Source organism: Molothrus aeneus, chromosome 5 (genome assembly GCF_037042795.1).
Source record: "Molothrus aeneus isolate 106 chromosome 5, BPBGC_Maene_1.0, whole genome shotgun sequence".
In the NCBI taxonomy this organism is placed as follows: domain Eukaryota; kingdom Metazoa; phylum Chordata; class Aves; order Passeriformes; family Icteridae; genus Molothrus; species Molothrus aeneus.
This window is the reverse complement of record NC_089650.1, coordinates 26,099,533-26,112,889: the sequence shown is the minus strand read 5'-3', so window position 1 is coordinate 26,112,889 and position 13,357 is coordinate 26,099,533. Positions and strand designations below refer to the sequence as shown.

Below are 13,357 nucleotides of genomic sequence, written 5' to 3'. Positions count from 1 at the left end.
TCAATCTGATCAATAAGAGATAAATTACCAATAAGCTGGCTCCTTTACTTGTTTAAGGGCTACTTAGCCCCAGGAATGCATTTCAGAAAAGCACTTCCAGCTATCAGAAAATCATATATAGTGATAGGCTGCATTTCACAACCAACTGTACTTTGGTTGATCATCAAAGCTGCAGAATCACAGGGGTAAATTTACCTGACTTCAGAATAGGATGCTTCAGACAAAGTGCAGCTGAGTTTGGGTGGCAACTCAACTGACATTTAGGAAAATGCCTCCAAGACCAGCCATCAGGACTCCAGTTGTACATTCTGCAAAATTTTCTCTCCATTAGATTTATCAGCTTTGTGTGGTGGCTAGGCAAAGAGGTTCATAACTTCACACTGACATGTAGTTAACTGGTAGAGTGTTGTCTGTGACATTTGTTAATCTGTTTCCAAATACACCAAAGGGTTTCTTGGTGCTTATTACCTCAAGGATGTCCCTTGCTCAGTGTTGGGAGAAATTTCAGGTTATTCTGGAAAACACTAGGCATTTGCATTCCCACGAGGTGAAACCCTGGACCATGGATCATGGACCCAGTGTATTCAGCAGAATCAAATCTTTACTCAGCCCTTCTAAACTACCCATCTCCCATCAAGTTGCAACATGCTGCCAGTGGCAAGTAGAATTTCCACCTTTCAAAGGCAGCAGGAGAGCAAGAAAATGAAAATAAAGGTGGACTTCCCTACAGATACAGAGTTTTGTTTCATCTCCAACCTGTTGAAAGCAGAGCAAAACCATAAATATACAGAAGAAGCCATCTGCTCTCAAATACTCCAATGCACAGAAAGATCAGTAGATCTTCTTAATGTAAAAGCCTGTAATTTCATTTCTTCAAAGTATCCTCACTAAAACATTTATCGCCATGAGTGTAAAGATCTCTGTGAGATTAATGTGAATATTGTTTTTGAAAAGAAGAACTAATGGCCTGCACCTGAGATTGTCAAGCAGAGAGTCACAGTTTAATCTAAGCTCTATAGCTACATTTTTCCCATTTCACTTTCTCTGACCTGTAAAACCTAAGCATACCTGGATCTACAGTCAGTCAATATCAGCTGAAAATTCAGGCTGAGTACCCAAATGCACTGTGCAAAGTGATTCTTTCTACAGCAAGGTAGGGATTGGTAATATTGAGTCACTTGGCTACATACAAATTCTCAAGCAAGTCTGATTGGTACAAAAGTTTTAGAAAAAGGTTAGTGAAACATTTGAAGAGTAAACTGAACAAAAAAAAAAAAAAAGAAGAAGCAGAGTCTTATACTGAGACTGAGTCCTCTGGATCCCTGACCGCCCAGCTCAGAGGGCACAGCAACAGCTGAGGTGCAGCTGTCACTCAACAAAGTGATCAAAATGCAGATTGATAGCAGACCCTATGTGACCCTTACACTTTATCCTTTCAGGGTTTCACAGATTTTAATACTCATGGATGCAGGATTTCTGAGAAGCTGAGAATATTATCAGATATTCATTCCAACTGGGAGATCTATATCTATATATCTATGTCTAATGTATATCTACATCATCTAAATCTATACATATCTAAATTTAGATATAAATATAGCTATTGATATGGCTATTTCTCTTCCAGGTCTGCTTTATCTTTCAGGTGGAAGTGCTGATCCTCCCCTCTCCTGTCCTTAACCCACCTCTGCTTTAGCTCCTTTTAAGCAATAAAGCCAGTCCAATAAGCCTCCTTACTGCTTAGTGCCTGTGTGAACATTTTAGTTAGACTTGCAAATGTTGCTAAACGTGATCCTCAACTCTCACAGGACTTCTCCTCACTAAATTACTGACATTCACCCAGCTGACATGTTCTTCAGCAGTATTCCAACACAGCCATAGTAGCCAATGATCATGAGGAAAAAGTAGCAAACCATTCCTCTAGGCAGTGTAAAATTCACAGTCACAGCCACCCAAACAAAAAAAACACCAGCATGACCACAAGGATATAGCTAACAAGCAGCCCAACATCCACCTAATAACTGCAATGAATGGTATCTAGAAAAAGCATGACTTGGGTCAGATATCTATATGCCTAAGAGATCGTGGAGCAAGAAAGCATTTTATACTATTCAGCCCAGACTAGAAAGGACATTCCTAAGAGTACACTTGCTATTTTCCACTCTTTGATTCTACTAACAGTATCCAGTGGGATGATGAAGTTAAAAAAGTGTGGCTGTTGTTCTCCTCTACTATCTCAGCTCGCAATACTCTGGCACTGGTGAGCACTATGTGCAAAAGGAGGAGCAGAGGCTGGATACCAAAAAAAATTCAGAGTTTACAGTTTTTCCCTTCCTGTGATTTAAAAAGAAACTCAGGAAAGTGCACTTTTATTTGTTGCTGCCTATTAACAAACCCTATTTTTTCATCATACAGTACAATATCTCTGTGGTAACTCCAGAGAAAATTCATAGTTGTTCTTAGTAAAAATACATATGGGTTTTTTTGGTCTATGTAGTCACTGAAATTAACCAGGTATATTCTGGACCTTTTCATCTATTTGCCACTGAATAAGTAGTAATCACACATGGAGAGACTGTTACAATTTTTTTGCATAGGATTCAGTTTTGTTTTGTCAGAGATTTGCAAAACTCTTGTCAAAATCATGTTACTCCTGGTTTGACTGGATATAATGATGTTTTCACAAGGGCAAAGTTTAAATAGACAAAGAGATAAAAATATAAGGTCACTTAAGTGAGGCAATCTAAGCTGGAATATACATTCTGAATGTACAAATCTGTAGACTTTTTACAAGGCTTTCCCCTCAGCCGTGCACAGCTCTTCAAACAGAGAGTATCAGCTGGTGACTGAAGCACAGACCAGAGTCAGCTTTTATTTTTGGCTTGGATACAGATTTGTTGTGTGACCTTGATCAAGCAGTTTAACCTCTGTATTTCCTTATTAGTAAACAGGAATAATCACCATCCCTGACCTCATAGGCTTAATTCATGAATACTTGTAAAGAGCCTTGAGATCCTTGCCTGTATGTTGCTATAGGAACAAGAAGCAAACCTACAATACGATCGTGTATGATGCTTTCATGATCCCAGTCACAGCAGTACTCAAGGACTTCAGCCTTTCATTTTAATTTGCAGTAATACCATTATTGGGAGTGAAATAGCAGCAATGTTCTATTTCATCCAGTTTTGGAGCTGGGGAAATGAAGTACAGACAATAAATTGACCTCAAAATTGTGTTTTGGTTTAACTTTCAAATTCAGTCATACACATGGATATAGGGAAGACTGAGGAAAGGAGACTCAGACCTACATTTCCCTTAACATAGGTGCAAGTGTACACATGCACAGATCATATAGGCAGGATGACCATGCTGCACTTAGCTGGACATCAACATTTATCTGCCCTTGTTGCAAGATAGCTGCTAAGCACTTCTTAATAGACTTAAGACATATATTGCAAAAGCAATGATAGCCGTTTTAGACAGCCTAGGAAACCCACGCACACTTATCAAAAGGTAACATGGCTTCATGGAAACTGAGTGATCAGTCAGTAGTGCAGTTCACTCGGGCATAGCATAAGCACAAAAAGGGGAGACTTCCTGCTCTGTGTCAGTCGGCGGCACAATTCACACTGACAGCAGGCAGTGAAGGCTCAGTGACTACATGACCAACTCAGAATCAAAGAAGGAAAACTGCAGCAGGTCTGTTATATATCACATTAATCCTCTGCCCAACCAGTCTATTCCACGAGTGTCACTTGGAGCTGGAATTAACAAATGCATTTTTATGTCACATTTTCTTTTATATGTTGACATTTGCGATAAGATTTCTGCAATAAAGTTTGTTTACTGACAGGCTTCCTTTGTTGCTTTTTCTCCAGTCACCAACACTGCAGGCAGACAGTTTAATCACAACATTGCAGATTGGGAAGTGCTGAAATATCTCTGCTCTAAGCCTGCTTTACAATCTACTAACAGAACACGTGGCTAAATCATCATATGACTTAATCTATTGACGTAAAAGCCAGCATGGAATTTATATGGTGAAAGCATGTTTAAGTATAAAAGAATTTATACAGCAAATAATTTCAACTGATACAGATTCAGCCACTCACTCACTCACTCACTGTCAAGATGCACAAGACTGCATCTGCTGCTACAGGAGTCAACTTTGAAGAGACAGTCTATGTCATTAGGATGTACCACAGTCAGGAGGAGTTCCCTATGTCTGAAAAACGGCTTCTGAATCAAGGTCATCATAAAGTACAAGATTCTAAAGTTAAACCACTGTAGGACATGGGATAAAAGAGAGGAAGAAGTAATTTATCTTAAAAATATATGTTATTATATGTTTATAATGTTTTTTTAAGAATGTTTATAGAAAAGTTTTGAACTATCTTCCATTTCATTTTTTTAAAAAGAAGCTGTGGATTAAACCTCCTTCATAAAGCCTTCATAAATATTTTTTCTACAGTGCTGTAACACAAGCATTTGACCTAATGCTCTTTTTTTCTTAGATTAGACAAACAAAACCTTGGCAGCAGTTTCTGGACACCAGTATAAACAGCTGGGTTCCCTGTGAACCCAAAGATACACTTTAGAAAAAAGAGTCTATTGAAGACCATTTTCTTTAAGGCCCTTATCAAAATGCTCATCCTGAATATCCCACTGGTGACATACAGCCCATGCACATTAGATGCACCTTATAAAAAGGTATTTTTGAAAGCCCAACTAAATTTGACAAACCAGCTCTTAGTATTATTTTGACTGTCTGCCAACACTGAGGTTTGCACAAAATTATGATCTTCAGTATCTTTGCTAAGGAACAGTGCAAACAACACATTTGCAGCCAAACCCTGTTTATTAGCATGGGAATTCAGTAGGTTGAGCTGGCAAACTGCTGCAAACTTGGCTAACACAGCTGGGGTACTGTATGAAATCTCTGTGCTGTTGAGTAGCATTGTATGAATCAGCAAACACAGAGAAATAATCACATTGGTATGACATGTATAGGAGTCACTGTTGGTCATTTTATATCAGGCACTATATCTTTGCTCTCTTTTGTGGATTGAGTTAGAGTAATCCACAAGCCCAGATTAAAACAGATAACAAAACACTGTTCCTCTGGTTAGGTGGTTTTGACTACTTTCCTCTCATCAAGGGAAAAGCAGGGCAGAATCAGAGATCAGATCTTCTTCATTTGATCCTACACAAGAAAGGAGACAAAAGGACAAGTGAAAAGAGGCTATAAGCTCTCCTGTTGGGATTTTGCCAGGGATTTCTTCCACATGAACAATTATTGGAAAGACCAATACCCTGAAATTTCATAGCCTGGCTTCTGCTTTTTCCACTCCTGCTTATAAAACCTTTCTATTACCACCACAGGTTGTCTGTGACTGACCCTATGCTTTTAGAATGGGAGGTGACTTCCTTTTCTCCATCTTTCTTTTCCAGGCTGTTTCTGACAAACTCTGAGTAGTTGGTCTCTTTGACACTGGTAATTATCCCACCAATCCCGGTTACAATATGTCAGCTGGAGGCTAGAATAAAAGCAATAACTAACTGTAGAAAAGCCCTATAAAAATGTTTTATGCTACTGCTCTCAGATTATCTCAGCTTTTACATGTTCTAGAAGGTGGAAGTCTTCATCTCTGCTATGCCCTATAGCCCTTTTTTCACTCTTTAGGCTTTCTAAAGCCTAGACTCATGTTCACATTTTTAAAGATTTCATGCAAGTTGCTTGTGAAAGCTGCCATATTATCACCTACTTCCCTGGCAAAGCTGCAAAAGCCAGCAAAGCTGTTATTATTATCACTCCTCACATAGTTAAGATGCAATAGCAGTGCAAATAGCAAAGCAAGAGAATGTTTTAAAGAAAAATATTGCCCATTAAAATTTGATTACAGTAAGCCAGGCTTTATATTATTACAGAAAGAACTGCTAAGAACTGGAGTGCCTCCATGCTCACCAGCAAAGTTACGTGTCCATTGAGTGGGTGAGGAAGGAACAGGAAAGGATGATGAAGATAGAGGAGTGCAGGAAGATGGAGAAGCTGAATAGCACTCTAGTCCCCAGTGTGTGCAAACACTCTTTTTCCTTTGGAAATCCAGACAGAACATGAGCTACTCCTACTTCCTGCTCTAGAACTTGTGTTCCTTAGCTGAATGGCACAGCTCTTGCTTTTCACACTGGCAAGAGGTCAGTCATCACATAAGCACTGCCAAGTGTTATAATTACTGTGTCCACGTGGTCACTGTGTCTTATTGCCCAGTTATTTCATAACTGAGTGCTAAGTACTGCACCAGCTCCAAGCACACACCTCTCACTGACTTCTAGGGCTCCCTTTACACATAGGTCTGCTGGAATCAACGTTTTTCATGACTTTATTTACTTGACCTGTCAATATTTTGGAGAACATAATGGTGCTTTGGAACGATTGCATATTTGCCTTGTCTACGCATTGAAGCTGTACTTACACATGTATCTCTTGCAGAATTCATTCATGAGGAAAACCATACAAGTTTACAAGTTAATAATCTCCCTGAATGTCAAAATCCAGGGCAGATCAGGATGTGCATTGTGTTGGCAGTGCTGCAAACTGGGCTGTTTTAGTATTAACAGTAAATTTCCTAGCCTCAGTAAAACTTTTAATAGGTTTTGCAGCAGGTTAACAACTAGCCATGGATATTTGCCATAAGTAATGCAAAGCATAAGAAAAAAAGGTGCAACTATTAAGAAAACAGTAGCTTGAGTTTTCAATTCAACAGAAAGACTCCAGTGCTTTCTTTTAGATTTACACTTCTGAGTAAAACAGATATCCCACCTTTGTTAGGAAGAACAGCAATTTCCAGAACCTACTGATCAGCACATTTTAGATCCCAAATATTCCAAACCAACACCAAGTAAGATTTTGTTATGGCTCCTAGCTGTAGAACGTGACCGAGTAGTTCACACTACATGGGTTCCAGCTTCAGCTACATAATCAATGAGACAATATTTAGGTGCATAGAGCAATGTGGCAAAGTATTTTCAGCTGCTCCACCTCACCATCTGGTACATAAATAAAACCAGCCTTGAACCAGACTGTCTGCTGGGATGACTGACATCAGACACACATTCTGCCATCCTGGTTTTGGTGATAGCAACTTCTGGAAAGGAGAACATGAACACCTGAGAAAGAGTTTTTTCTCAGAACATGGACTATTTTCTTCATCCATTCTAGGAAGATAAAAAGCAGTGAGATCCTTACGGTGACTCTTGAGATAGCCACCCCACAGCAGTCACTGGTGATAGCCAAGAGGAAGGAAACACTCTTCTGGGCTTATGATTCATCAGCCACTAGTATTCTGTGATGATTCCCCTTCCCTCATTTTCTTCTGGTTATAAATTATGAGATATAAAGCATGTGTAAGCTATGTAACATTCTGCCTCTCCTGTCTGTCCCTGTAACTGCCCCTTCTGCCATCCCCAAATTTTCTTCTTGTGGCTGTTTACAGAGTGCAAGTAGAAAGTAGGTCAGACAAATGGAGACTGTCAGATGACTAGTTTCAATTTATGGACATGTTGTTGTCTCTGTAGAACCATAGCGTTGTTGTTACAAATCCCTAAAAGTTTGTTTTAGCCTGAAAGGCTATTAGACTTACTTCACCAGCAAAGGAGAAGGCTTTCTGCAGGAATTTCATCTGATTAAGTCAACAGAACTCTGCCTGCAGAGCACAGCTTCCAAACCTTTGTCTTCATTTTTGTGTAATTTATTCTTTACCTTTTCTTGCTCATAATGGAAACACTATGAAAAGCCTAAACAATTTAACAACTGGGGTTTATTTTCCTTTTTTCCCCCCACTTTGCCCACACGCACCAACACCAAAATTTCAATTAGTCATGATAGCTTAGAATCATAACCAGCCTTGGGAACATATGTTTCATGTATTGATATGCTTCACACAGCCACGTGACAGTGTCCCACCGTGCCATGAGGAGTGCACACCACAATGGCTGCTGCTAATGGCAGGGAAGGGGAGTACAATCTACAGCTCTTTTAACTTCTCCAGCAAAGACATCACCAATCACTTACTGTGGAAAATAAAATATTCTGACAGAAGTATGATTGAAGTTGACAATAGTCCCACAAATGTCAGCAGAGTTTCCAATAGTGTTGACAGTTTTAGTGAATTCATGGCAAAGCAAGCAGTAACTGCTCCATTAGTCCTATGGTCTGGTAAGGCCAGAATGACCGTTTTAATGTTTTATTGTCAAGTCACCTGTCAGAACAACTGACTGTTGCCTCTAGACTCCTGTTACCTGTGTGAAACACGGTACAGTAAATAACCATAGGCTGGTACTTTCTTGGACTGTTTTAATACATATTACAGCAGCAACCTCAAGAAGTGCTTCAATTCTAGTCTCAACAAAACCCCAACCAGATTTATTGGCTTAAATAATAGAGTAACCACTTCCTCTTGCTCTCAAAAAAACCTGACAGCACAGCAGAGTAGAAGTGCGGAGAAAAGAAAGTTCAGAGAGGCCATACCAGTGGTAAAATCTTAATACTACTAAAATCCATAGTAGTTTTGCTATGAATTCAGAAAGACCAAAACTTAACTTTATATGTTTGCTTTTGTGTTGCTCAGAGAAACAAAAAGAGGATATGGTGGTCATTGTTTCTCCCATTCATATGGAAGCCCTTCAGTGGTGGGGCTATATGGGAGTATACCATTAGATTGGGACAGAAGTGGGTAGAAGTCAAGGTATAAATTTTTCTAATAAAATTCCCTTTGGAAAGGTCCCTCAGGAAATGTTTTAACTGACAGAATACAGAGCAGCCTTTAAACTGGATGAAAATCAGAGGGAATGGAAAACTAGACCCTCCCCATCTATATTGCCCACATTATGCCTACTGTAAAGGCTTACATTTCCCACTATTTGTTTTCTGTAGATATATTCCTATATTTGAATGCATTGAAAAATCTTGCCCTAAGAAATAAGGTCTCTCCCTTTTTCAAGAGGATGCTGAAATGCTGACAGTGGCTACTACTTATTTCTTTCTGTAAAAAAGACAGTGGCTACTACTTATTTCTTTCTGTATTATTTCTTTCTGTAAAAATGTACATCTTTAACTACCATGGGTAGGATCTCTCTGTCCTTATGAATCTGTCTCACCAGGTGGAAGCTGGGTGTCCATTCTCACCAGCTGCATAGGGACTCAGTAAGAGGAGGAGAAGTTCTCTGATTTAAATGGGGTAATTCCTCCTATCATAAAATACACTTCTAAAAGAAATGAGATCTCTTGAGGGAAACTCAGCCTTTCTTTTAAAAAAAATATTTTTAAAGTAAATGTTGCTGTGATTGATCTCATTAACTTTTGGATTCAAGTAATTCATGGATCCAAATAAGAACATGAAAATGAGTGCATCATTACCACATCTGAAAAAAAAGTTCTAAAACTCTTAAGCTGCAACTACTTTTCTTTGCAACAGAAACTTATAAGGGTTTCAGCTCATAAACTCGTGGTACCTGATAGCTTTTGCATCTTATGCTTTACCATGACACCTGGATTTCTAGTTTATTGTATCTATGTGTTCAGCATGAAAGAGCTGAAGGTCTCAAGAGACCTTCCAAATTCGTAAGGCCCTCCTAGCCAGCTAGTTAGATTATTAGTCATGTGCCTTCTGAAGCTAATAAACTTTCAGTTGTTAGATTTTCAATACTGTTCATTTAGTGCTTCCTTCCTGAACACAAGTATTTTTACTATTCCAAGGCAACAAATCCAGATCTCTTTAGATAGTACATTGCTAATTGCAAGAAATTCAGTGAGTGCCACAGACTTAGAGTTAATAGCTTACTTATTTTGCAACAGCCACCAGTTCCATATACATAATCTCAAAACTTCATTCCAACCTGTTGTTTCTAATCACTATTTTTTTCCAACATGTTGTTTCTCGTCACTAATGTTAGTGATATGACTTTGCTGATACATTATTGCAATTTTCTTCTAGTTTTATCCCACTAGAACTTGGACATCCCTCCATAAAATTTCAGACAGAAAAATAGTGAAACATGCCAGCTCTATTAGGTATCTCAAGGTTATAGTAAAAGACTGTGACCACAAGAGAAGCCCATTCCGCTTGGTGCTATCCAGACTAACAGGGCATGCTTACATCTCCAGCAAGGTATGACTGTATTGTATCAAGGTATACTCTACATAGGTGGACTGCAGGCAGTTCAGCAGTGAAGCTACAGAACCTGGCACAGACTGCAAAGCCTGCCTGAAAAGCAAATTCAGAAAGCTAATCTGCACTGAATTCTTAGCTGCTGAGTCTATACTGATAAGAGTATTTGACTGATGTTAATTAATTTAAAGCTAATTTAAGTATTTCTATGTAAGATGGAGTCATGTGATTGCTATATAATTATCTCTGTAGTAAGATATGGCACTTTCTTGTGGTTGCCAGAATTAAAGAAGGGTAATGTCATGAGAAAACAGGTGGCTTCTTTAATTTCCTGCTGAAAATGGTATCCATCTACAGGCTCAAACCGCCTGGCATGAACTACAGGGAATGGCTACAGAAACACATAATTTCCAAATTTAGTCTCTACATATTTCAGAAGAAACATCTGTGGTTTAAGACAGCCCAACATACCTTGCTTTCCTTTATCAGCACAGTGTCAGCTTCCTGTCAACTTCTTGTCAACTTCACTTTCCAAATTCACCCTCCTATTTCCTCCGTCTGAAAAACAAAAATAACAGCAACTCAAAAGTTAGCAAAAGCAAGGGTGACAATAGCGCTAATGATGGATATTTATTGTCTTTTCAACTCACTTTAAGGGCTATGAAAGCCACTTAGAAGAGTTATTTCTCTAAAAGATCAACTTACTAATATTTTCTGTCCACTGCCAATTGCAGCTCTCCTAACATACCTGCACTGCTGACTGCATGTGGAACATGACATCAGACCTTCAGCATCAGGCAGTGATGGCATTAAGCAGCCACTGACCAATAAGTTGAAATACCCTCAGGAGGTCTGCTACACTGACGCTGTTGTACAGTCCTCTGAATTTCCTGTTTCCAAACAATCTTCTGATACATTTAACATCAGTATACAATGGTCAGTTTTTTAGCTGAAGCTGGGAACTGAAAAAGAAAACAAAGATGACAAAATCATAAATACACAATAAATTTAAAAAGTAACTTCTGAAGCTCCTTTGCTTCTTGCTTTTTTGTCAAGTCTTTTAGCTGACTTAAAAATGATAACCAACTCTACAACTGGAATAGTTTATTTCTCAAACTTGAAAAACAAACCATTGAAAAGTAAAACTGAAATCAATTTTAAAGGACAGACTGAAAGGAACTTTTTCAACAGCAAGGTCACAAGCACCTTGGAAGGAAAAGCAAATAAAAGAGGACAGAAACATGTCCAAAATTCATGTAATACAATTTTCTGATTTAACTGTAGGTTGGCTACTTGTGCTGGTGACTTGGTTCTCAAAGGTAGGACAAACTCTTGGACAAGTCCTATACAGTGAAAACATGGTAGTTAATGTCTAAACATACAGTTCTAATGTTTTGTGGGAACTCAGCACATTGCTCGCGATGTCCAGAGATGCCAGGAGAACCCTTGGGGGTCTCGAAAATCCTGGAATGTTGCCAAGAGTGTTTGGTGGCTTGATTTTTATCCATCCACAGAAATAACAAGAGTTTGAGGACAAGAGAATCACTTTAGAGTAAAAGGTGTAAAAGAGACACATTTAGAGGGTGAAGTATAGACTTTAAGGTTTTTGGTACAGGGGGGTTATGGAGACAAGATGGAGGGATCAGGGCGTGTCTCGTCCTTCTTCTTTCTTCTTCTTGTCCTCCATCTCCTGTGGTGATGTTGGCACTTGGGGATTGGTTTATGGTGAAGGTGCACTTGCTAACATGGGTGAAAAGCATTGGGAAATAAAGGTAAATATTATGTACGTAGATATTAGTATAAAAAGACATGACCGCCCCGTGGGTGGTCAGAGAGTGCCTGTGACTGCTTGCAGATCAGACCTCTGTTGGGCAGACAGAAAATTTTGTAGATAAGAAATAATAAACAATTTGAAGACCGAAAAGCTGAAGAGTCCAGACTCGTCCTTTGAAACACGTGCCACCCAAGAACCACACTACCCGTGTCGGGGCAGAGACAGACAGCCGAACCCGACAATGTTTAAGTCTAGAAACTGGATGCTAACTGTCCATACACAGGAACTCAAATCTAGGAGCTTATACCCAGATGCACACAGCAAAGCTCTTCGTGGTCTATTATGCAATCTGCTGTAGACTCCTCTGTACCACCACAGTAACTCTGTAAGGGGCCAGGGAAGAAAAGGCCTTATGTGGCCATTAAGTTTTCAAATTGGCTCCTACTGCCACAGCCCTAAATCCCACTGACATTTGCTTGGAACTGGATTCAAAGACCCTAAAAATCAGCTGTATTAAGGCTTAGTCACAAATTAAGCAGAAGTGTTTAATTCCCTGTCTGAATTGCTGAAGTTTTCGAACACCAGATGATCAAGTCACATAATCTCAAAATAAATATAGGGTGCTTTCAAGTTATTTTACCATTTGAAGATCTCATTGGTAGTAGAAAGGAATAGAAGCAGGACAGAAGGTAATGATACTCTAAGAATAACATTCCAAAACAATTAATTTACTCCAAAATCCCAAAACTGTTCTTTTCTATGCTCCACCCAGCCTATAATTGTGCTTAAGATTATCATGACCCAGGTGTAGGACCTTGTCCTTGCTGAAGTCTATAAGGTTCACATGGACCCACTTCTCAGGCCTGTCCAGATCCCTCTGGATGGTATCCCTTCCCTCAAGCATTTCAGCTGCACCACAAAGCTTAGTGTCACCAGCAAGCTTGCACTTGATCCCACTGTCCATGTCTCTAAGAAAGGTGTTAAACAGCACCAGTCCCAGTAATGATCCCTGAGGAACATCGCTGGTGTCAACTTGGACATTGAGCAGTTGACCGCAACTCTGAATGCGATCACTGAAAGGAAATAGAAAAACCCCAAAAGATGTGTTCAAGAATTGAAATTCAGTGCTTCAGAAACTAACCAGGGCACAGTGTGACTGTTCAAATTCTGGAAACAGAGATGATCAGCCAGTTGAATCTTCTCCAAAAATATCCACTGTGTATCTAACAGTGTGAAGACTACTTTCCTAATAAGCTCAAAAAACTTAATGCAGGAAGGAAGGTTGAAACACTGAAAACTTTAGGCATGGATGAGTTTGACACTTTATTCCAGAACAATCATTGGACAACAAGGAACTCTTAACTAGGAAAAATAACAGCCAGCAGAAGTCTGTGTGCATTCCTGCTCTGCTTCCAAG

The 13,357-nt window shown here is 39.3% G+C and overlaps 1 long non-coding RNA gene across 1 annotated transcript in view; it reads right to left on the bottom strand.

Annotated features, from left to right (window-relative positions):
* Positions 1-13,357, bottom strand: part of LOC136556628 (uncharacterized) — a 119,830-nt gene that overhangs the window by 78,612 nt on the left and 27,861 nt on the right. Inside the window, exons 2-3 of the long non-coding RNA XR_010783688.1 lie at positions 10,915-11,128; positions 10,638-10,724 (exon numbers count right to left, since the gene is read on the bottom strand). This is a non-coding gene — a long non-coding RNA (uncharacterized lncRNA). The remainder of the gene's footprint in view (positions 1-10,637; positions 10,725-10,914; positions 11,129-13,357) is intronic.